This window comes from Vicia villosa, linkage group LG6 (genome assembly GCF_029867415.1).
Source record: "Vicia villosa cultivar HV-30 ecotype Madison, WI linkage group LG6, Vvil1.0, whole genome shotgun sequence".
NCBI lineage: Eukaryota > Viridiplantae > Streptophyta > Magnoliopsida > Fabales > Fabaceae > Vicia > Vicia villosa.
In genome coordinates, this window is record NC_081185.1 from 132,376,333 (window position 1) to 132,386,699 (window position 10,367).

A 10,367-nucleotide genomic window follows, 5' to 3' on the forward strand; every position below is an offset into this window, starting at 1 on the left:
GGCTATCCTAGTAAAAAATTTGTTTAGTTCGTAAGCTTAATGCGATTAAAAGCTTGTCTAGGTTCGAAATAAGCCCGATATAAAATCTTAGTGGTTGGTGGATAGTCTGTTCAAAACCTCGGTTTGATTTATGAGTTCAGTCAGGTTTAAAAGCTCACCTTGGTTCAAGATGAACCCGTGTAAAATCTCGGGTTTAATTTAGGGACTAGCCGCTTCAAGTTGTTGTTTGGAAAGAAGATTAACCGCTTCAATCCTTTATTTGGTAGGAAGACTAACCCTTTCTCTCTGTTGATCGCTATTTGGTTGTAAGTTAGCCAAAAACTTCATTTTTCTTGTATAAGGGGGTTCGAGAGTTCAGCCTGCTAATAGTTCTTAAGATTTACTACATGCTCTAAAAAATAAATCTTAGAGAGAGGATTAGGCCTTTTCTTTTTTACCAAATATCTATAATTACTAGTTTTATTTCTTTATCGCTTAACTTTTTTACTTTCCCCTACAAATTTCTCAAAGTTTTAAAAGTGTTTTTAAACTTTGAAAATGATTATAAAAAATTTTCAAACTACCGTTTTTTTGAAACACACAAGTTACTCCCTCCCCCTTCTTGTGTATGGAGTCACATGTCCAACAAGTGGTATCAAAATGTAACTTTTGTGTAATGATTTACCGTTTTAAGAGGAAGATGAATTCCAAATACATTTTTAAACAAGAGCTCTTTCCTAAACACACCTCCACCGTTTAATGGTGCTAGATTTAAAATATGAAAAACTAAATTTAGAATTTTTATTCAAAGTATTAATAGTGAATTGTAGGAAACTATAATCAACGGTTCGGTTATACTACGCCAAATAGGGGAAGAAATAGTAGATAAACCGGATATTCTTTGGACCATAGAAGAAAAGAGAAATTTTAAAAAAATTTAAAGTCAAAAACTTTATAGAAATGACTCTAGATAATATTAAACTTCTTTATATCTATAACTATAAAATCATTTGAGAAATATGAGATACTCTTGAAATAACATACAAGGTTACAGCAACATTAATTTTTTTAGAGAGAACTTTGTCATTGATTATAGTCCTATCAACTTAAGGTTAATCTTTACAATTACGCGCAGAGGATTCTCGATTTATAAAAACAATAAAAAATTGTTTTTCTTAATCTCATAGACATGGATCATTCAAATCCTTCTTAAAATAACATTTTAATGAAATATATATAACAATCACCCTGAAATAGAGTTTCAACCCAATCATTTTGTCATACTCATTAGTCAAACTAACATAAATATGAAATGAGAAAATAAATATTCTTAACTTATACTATCTGATTTCTAATATTTAATTTTTTCAATTATGACATGAAAATTTTTTTCTCAAACTTTGTCTTACTAAACAAAGAGTCTGTTTGGTAACACACAAAAAGTAGCTTTTAGTTTTTCAACTCGTATCAATAAAAAAGTTTTGTTTCGTAATTGTCATTTAACTTGTAGCTCGTAGCTTTTTTACTAGCTTTTAGCTTTTTTCTCAAAAGTTAATTGAAGTAGCTTTTTAGCTTTTAGCTTGTTATCTTTTCTTCCATTTGTACTCTCGGTATTTTATTAAAAATCCATTTTTACCCTTTATATTTTATTGTGATTTAAATTAAATTAATTGTGTTTTAATTGAGGGAATAAGAAATATTAGTAATAGTATTGCAGCTTTACCGTGGAATGTTAGACAATAAACTTAATTTTATTATTATTATTATTATTATTATTATTATTATTATTATTAAAAACTAATATAATTGAATTGAAAATTACAATATTATTATTTTAATTATTTTGTTAAATTAAGTTACAAAATTTATATATTTACTATTTTTTTTTTGTTATAATTAGTTTTATAATATTTAAAATATTTTGCATGTGATTATTAATGCGTTTATTTTTATTGAATAAAAATTAATAAAAAATATTTTTATTGATACTCGCATTTATTTTTTGAATGTCCTTTTATGTCATTATGTATTTATCAGTTAATGTAACCGTTAATTTACCAAACACTCAAAATAGTTTATCAGCTACCCGTTATTAGCTACCAGTCATAAGCTACCAGCTATCGGTCATCAGCTACCAGCTACCAGCTAACTTATAAGTCATCCGTTAGTTTTACCAAACAGAGCCAAAGTATTGATAGTTGTATACTTACAATTCCAAATCAACAATAATCATCTTTATACAAATGTATATACATTTATGAAATTGAGAATATACGGTGCCTATAGGCTCTACTATACTCTTTTCTCTCTTGTCTCAATGAATTGTCCTTATCTCAAAATCTATAGGTGGCGAAGTTCATGATTCATACATTTTCACCGATGTCATTGGCTGCTATCATTATCTAATCGGCCTTGTTACGCTAAAGCACCGATTATAGCTTGTGGCAGCTAGCCTATGTCCCTCAAGAAGGGATTTTTGCTTCATTTTTTTTCTTGTTTGCTTGGTCTTGAAAAATGGAAAAACTCCTCTCCATTTGAGAATTATGTAATGCACTAAATTAATATCTCATATACACAAGAGAAATATGTAACAAAAAATTAAATAGTTTGCATTGTCAAAAAGAAAATGTGTTGGCATGAAACCAACAGGAAGGAGTGTCAATGTTTTGTACGTTTTGTCCACACTTTAAATGGAGAGTGCGGATTTAAAATATTGGCTCATTCTGCAAAAAAAAATATGAATTAAAGCAGAAATAAAAGGATTATAGATACAAAAACTAACAAGTTATAAATGCCCATAAAATCCAAGAGTTCAAATGATAATAATACCTCACAAAACAAGAAAATGATAGTCACGTGTGTGTATATATATATATATATATATATATATATATATATATATATATATATATATATATATATATATATATATATATATATATATATATATGATGCATGAATAAATGACAAAAAATACTAACAAATATTAATTACAATTAACATTAGAAAATCTAGAACTAATCATATTAAACTCTAAATGAAAGTTAAAATTAAAAAACATATTTTTTAATATCTTTAATATGAAAAATAAAACTAATCAAACAAATTTTTTTTAGTATTTTTTATAATATAAAAGATAAAATTAAAATTCTAAGATAATAAAATATTTTTGGTATTTTTACACTACGAATAGAAAAACAAGTAAATATAAACAATTAAAAAAACTAATACTAAGAAAAAATAATTTAGAAGCATAAAAAAATGGGCTAAAGGATAACAAACAAGGGGTGCATATTATAAAAGATCTGTTGTGCTCATTGAGTTGACTGCAGGCCCAACAATTTTTTGAAATAAACCCCAGGAGGGGTGTAAATAGAAGACAATTGCTTTATAGACTCCCATGGAGTGAAACCCCTGCTACAAACCCCCAAATACCCCTAGATTTTAAATATGCATCTACAAAATCATTCATTTTCACATTTTCAATTATTTCGGAGATACATCTTCGAAAACACCCATCCATTTTTGGGTGTTTTCGGATATGCATCTCCGAAATAACATATAGACCAGTTTCGGTGATGCATCTCCGAAATATGCTTCGAGTTTATCTTTTTCTTTTCTAAACAACGATTAATCCCATATTTTACACTAATTGACAAAATATAACATAATCAACAAAATATAACACGTAAATTAGAATAAAATATCAATATTATAAATACGAAAATAGTTGTACGGGTAAGGGCTCAGTGTCAAAATATTACAACACGAATACAAAAAAGTCATGAATAAAACATTATTAGGCAACTGCTACTGAGTATGCCTAATGTGAACACCCTGCGACCTCCTCTGCCTCCTCTACGTCGCTGCACCGGCTGCGTCATTGACCATCCTCTCCATAATGGCAACTGCCTCTGGACCGCCCTGCTCAATGATACCTCTGCCCAATGTATCCTGCCCAACATCTATATCCATTGGCATATCGAAAGGAGATCAGTGACATGGTCATCCTCGGCCTGCTGGTTCTCCAAGATCTCTTCATGTGTTCGCCTAGGTGGATCTCCAGGAGCATCAGGTGTCATCAAAGGATGTGACACCCGATAAAATCATGTCACGTACCCATCTACACAGTGTTAGCTCTGGGTGGCCACTATACGCCGATACTCCTCAGGCATCAAATGATGCGCCCAATCCTCAAATATAGCAGTGAGGTCCCGACGGGTAATGGTGTTAGGAGCAACCCCAAACTGAGACCTTGGTATCATCTGCACACGTCCAAATTGTCTCATGCACCGCTCCGGAAGATACCTGACCATGGTGTTAGTCCCACATGCCAACCATCCAGAATATAATGCGATGCGGTCGAATGGGACAACATTACCATAATCAGTGAAGGGCATCCAACGGAAGTCGGACGTACCGTGCGGCCCTGGGCATGGCGTCAGTGTACACAGGATCAATGTCGAAGCCGTGGATGCGGTGGTAGTATGAGATGATCCAGCCCTGAAACACAAATACGATATTATGTTAAAAATAAATATGAACCATAATTAAATGTGAAATAATTAAAAAGAAATGTGCCATAAGGAGTGTGCAAGATTCAATCAACTGTCTGATCCTCTAGTTGGAGGCTTCATTCAGCTTCTGGTATAGGTATAGCAGAATGACGGCCCCCTAGTTCCACTCGTGAACTGTAGTCAGATCAATAAAGTACCGGAGACAAGTCATGTCGACGTAGGTTTCACTTTTGTCCACAAAGAGTGCAGTGCCTACCAAGAACATGAACCAACACCGCAGAGCGCAACTACGGTGATACTCAACAAAAATCCCGTCACCCTCCTCCTCGGACTCCGCTGCCGCCACAAAGTGATTCTCATAAAGCTCTTTCAAGATAGATAATCAGATATGCACCCCACTCGTCGCTCTGCAATCATAATCCGCCATGTTTGGATCCATACCTAGATAGTCCACCATCCACTCTATGGCTTCAACCCTCTGTATCGAGGAATGGTCCAGTAACCTCCCTCTGATCGGCAAGTGGAGCAGACAAGACACATCGTGTAGGGTGATCGTCAACTCCCCAACAGTAAAGTGGAAAGAAGACGTCTCCTTGTGTCACCGTTCGACAAAAGCCCCCTGCATGTCGTGGCTTACGGTACTATATCCGGTCATGTATAACCCTCCAAGCCCGCTCCCAGCTACAACGTCATTAAATCATTGAGCCCGTGGTTTAAACAGATCAAATATTTTTTGCGCATGATTCACGGATTTTATGGTCGCCCGTTCTTGTCACAACAAAAACAAAAACAAAAAACATTGTTAGTTAAACTGTTAGAAGAAAGTGCAATAAAAACATAAATAAAAAACGGTTAAATTATAAAGTGCAATAAAAAACAACCTCGCCCTCCCAAACTCGTCGAGCGATATGGTCATGATAGTAAATCAACACAGATGTGTCTGCAGGCCCTCCCGGGTAGCCATCCTCTTCCGCATCATCCTCGTCGTGCTCAGGGTGAACATCGGGTATCTCCTACTCTCGCGTCGAGCCGATGCCGTCTGGTTCTCTCTACCTTGTCCACGTCGTGCCTGATTTCGTGACATTTTCTTGAAAAAATTGCACAAGGTAAGACGTTGAAACAATTCAGAAAATAAAAAAACAGTTTAGACTAAATTCGGAAGTGCATTTCTGAAACTAGTCAGAGGTGACTTCGGAAATGCACTTCCGAAAATGTCTGTGATTCTTCATTTTTGCAGTCCCCATTTCTTGCCCTAAACCATTAAAAATCATATTTTTACCAACTAAACACTACTACATGTTGCTAATAACTTCAACTAACTACGTTTTATTAATTTCTAACAGCCCTAACAAGAATATCAATGATAGAGTTTAAAGTTTATAAACTTACAATTTGTTTGAAGCTTTTAGTGTGCCTTTGAGTGAGCCTTTGAGTCCTGTGATGTTGTATAGTAACTTTAGATTGTGTAGAAATTTTGGACAAATGGGTGTGATGGTAAAATTTTGATGTTTTAGGTAGAATGAAATGAGGGGGGTGGCTGTTTTGAAATAACATAAAAATATAGCATAATTCGAAGATGCATCTCCAAAGACGTAAAAAAGGATTATTTTGGAGATGCATCTCCGAAAACACATTTTTTTTCAAAAAAAAATGATTTTGTAAATGCATCCCGAAATAATCCTTTTTTATGTCTTCAGAAATGCATCTCCAAAATATAGGGGAATTTATGGAATTTCACTAGGGTTTGGGAAGAAGGCACGAAGGTTTATAAAGAAATTGTCAAATAGAATGGATGCTGAGGCCCAAAACAACACTTTAAAACGATTCGGGTTGACTGCCTAACCAAGCCCAATGACTAACTTAAACAAAAAACCCTAAATTTAAAACATGGATCGGTCCGCCCTTCCTCTTCATTCACGGTCCTCTTCTCCCAACTTCTATTTCCTCTTCGCTAAACTCACCTCTCAAACGGCGCAAATCAAACAATAAATCCAACAAAACACAATATTCATGAAATCTAGATAAAAATTGGGAACCTAAGTTTCATATCTCAACCAACAATTATTTGCAAATAATCAAGTGAGAAGCCAGATCGAAAACAAAAATAGAGGCATAGCGTTACCATTGATGTTGCGCGTTGATGTTCAAAGTCGATTCGCTATTGATTCCAACTTCTTTTGTGATGCTCTATCTTTTTTCTTCGATTATCTCACGTGTGCTTTGTTGTTGCGGTCTGCTTCTGTTGATTTTGCATGTACGGCGTTGCAACTGAAGGAATTGTTGTGAAGCTTGCGAAGTTAATTGATGTTGAGGTTGTTGCTGAATCGAGTTGCTGTGTCTGATTTGTTGAAAGGGGAGTTGCAACGAGTCTGGATTGTGTCGGTGATAAAGAGCGTCAGAATCAATTCTGTGTGGTACAGTTTGCAGAGGTTTTACGAAAGGTTTAACTCCTGATTTTTTGAAGTGAATCGATGAGTGCTTACATGTTTATGTGGTTTACTTGTGTGAGTTTGTGTTGTATTTGCAGGTAGTTTTGAAGGTATTAATCGGAAATGGTTTTGGTGGTGTGTTGTGTAGTTTCCGTATGTGAGGAGTTGAAGGATATGTTTGTGTTGATGATATTTGGATGAAGCTTATGATATGATTTTGGCAGAGCTACATTATCAATTTCTCCCCCCTTTGCACTGAGCCGAGGTTGCATTTATAGCCGATGGAATTTGATAGTAGAATGGATATTTGAGTGAGGAAATTTGGATTAGATGGAATTTGATAGTAGGTTTCAAAACTTACCTGATAGACTGGAAAACTTACCACTGTTTGTAACTGGTATTGCAACCCTGAAAATCAACAAACCCAACAAAAACAAGAAAATACTATAAAGAACCTTATACCTATAACTCTAAAATTAGTTAATAACAACAAGAATCCCCGGCAATGGCGCAAATTAGTTAATAACAACAAGAATACCTGGCAACGACGCAAATTTGATCCGATGTCGCGCACGGATAAAAAACGAGTATTTCTAAAAACTGTAGTTAACGGTAACGACAACTCAAGTATTGTATCGCAAGGATTCTTGTTTTGTTATTAACTAATAGAAATTGAATTGGGGGTTTATGGTTTTAGAATCAATTTATAAAACAGATTAAGTGATTAAAATAAGTGATTAAATAAATAAGTTAATCTACTGTTTTCGGGTTCCTCCTAATCACTGATTTTTACCTTACCAATTCCCTAAGCGGCTTCGATCTCTATTCGATTTCAATATCAACTGACAAGCGCAAACCGATATAAAATAGATTGAATTCCTATTTTCCGAATTAAGCAAACGGATTAAGCCCTCGTGAATTAAGCAAACACGAATTACAAACGCGATTCAACGACTAAGCGACGCAAATAGCGATTAAAGATTAGGAATACAATCATACGAAATTAATCAATACATTCCATGAAACAACAAATTAAGCAAATGTAATTTCATAAAATAGAATTGAAAGAGAAACGAAATTGAATTGGTAAATTAAAAACCTCAAAGCGTTGGAACGCGATTACAGTAGATCAACTCAGAGAATTAGTTCTTCATTCTAATCATAAAAGCAAAAGTAAGATTTGTGAAAAAAAAGGTCTAAAAACTACTGTAGCATGGCTGAAACTCTTATAAACAAAATAAGGGTTTCCACACCTAACTCAAACTGGGTCGGAAACATAACCCAGGCCCATAACAAATGACCCAAAACAAAAATTACTAATGCTGCGACTTAAACGACATTCTGGGAAAAATGAACTCCGAATCTGACTTTCACTCCAATGCAAAAGTTGTAGCTCTTTCTCTTAGCTTTCCGACGATTATTAGAACGCATCGATCTGATTCCCGGAGCTCCAGTTATGATCGTTCTAGTGCAGACTGCTAAAGCTGAAAAATAAGTACGAAAATCAAATAACAATAAAAATAAACTCAAATATAAAAACATAATAAAATAGAAAAATAAACAAACAAAACTATAGAAATGACTAAGTACAAACATAAAGAAACGTGCATCAAAATGCACTGATCAATATGATTTTGGCAGAGCTATGCTATCAATTTCTCCCCCTACGCTCTCATCATGTTATTCCTTATTCCTGCACATCCAAAGTACATGGCAAAAGGTTGCCCAAAATCCCGTCCGCGACAAATCTCTATTAATACCAAAATTCAAACGTAAATTAGTATTTACTCACTCTTTAATAATACTAGTGGAAAAAATCCTTCATATATAATATTACCACGTTAGTCTAAATAAGAAAAGGCAAAGGAAAATCACGTAACAATAACAATGCTTCAATCTCAGCATGAGCACAAAAATCGATAAAACTAAATACTAACAAAGACAAGTGATCTAAATTTTAATTACTAAATTAATGACTAATCAAATTATGGTGACGCCTAAGATAAGGTAGCATTTAAGTCCCTCACCAGTGTACCATCCAAAATATACCATTAGATCTATTTAAAATAATTTAAGGGTTTAGATTAGTTTTTTTTTATAAAAAAAGTAGCACTTATGCATTCTCTATCCAATCCCTGCTATTTTATTTTGTCAATTAGTTTTCACAAAATTGTTTCTCGTCTTCTTGTTATATGGTTCACTTCCATATCCAACATGTCAATGATAGTAATGATTATGACTTCATTATCATTGCTTTCCTCCACCTTATTATTTTTTCGGTTAGAAAAAAAAGTGACTTTTGAAAACCTTACAATGGAGGAGCAGTGAAGGTTAAAAAACATAAATTGAATTTTTTTTCTCAAGCTCTATAAAGAATCTATGGTAACTCTTACAATTGACAGCACTTCAAAAATTAAATGATTCATTCACTTTTGACTGAATTAAAAAACCATAAAATTTTAGTATTTTATAAATTTTCTCTTAGACATTCTTATATGACATTGTTAAAAACCCCAATAAAGTTACAATTTTTTTAAAAAAATTATACATGAAATCTATTGAGATATATAGGGCCGAGATCACTTTGATTTAATGGTTGTAATTTTTTCTCTATTTTGTACACGTGTCTGTTTGAGTATATATACGTTATTGGTCATTATTCTACCCTTATCCAAAAAGATGAATCAATAAACACCATTCTTTTGTGATCTTCTTTATCCTTTTATGTTATTTTCTGTTATCTCTTTATCATAATTCTGTTATGATTTCATCATATTCCTTTACTTCAATAAAATGGGCATACTATTCTTTCTTATGCATATTCTATGCAACCAACCAACTAAATTCAAAACTCAGATTTCAACAAAAACCGTCAATCTGAACCAAGGATCTTTACTTCCACATCTTTTTGTCTTAGACTTTTTATATCATAGTTCTCCATGGACCCCTTAACTCTAACTTTACTATTGACGACGAAGTTCCTCTTCCTTAAAAACCACCATGGTCATTATAGTTAAAGTAAGGATGAATCGACCACAAATTGACTGTGCCATGGAAGAGTTTATAAAGGCTATTAGAATTTCAGGAAAACAATAACTATTAGATTTTCATAAGACGGGGAAGACATAACTGTTACTTTTTATTCATGATCAAATCTTAACTCTTCAATTATTTTAAATAGATTTAATGGTATATTATTCATGATATATTGGCGAGGGATTTAATTGCTCTCCCACTTTAGATGGCACCTAAAATTATATTTATATTGACTATTAATAAATATTTATATTTTAGAAAATACTAGTAGATGATTTTCTTTTGCATATGTTTTGTTTAACTAAGGAAAAATGACATTTACATTATGTTTGGATTGATGGAACATAATAGAGCGGTATAGAACGGAGCAGAACATAATATAGATCTTATTAGGCAAAATACCCTT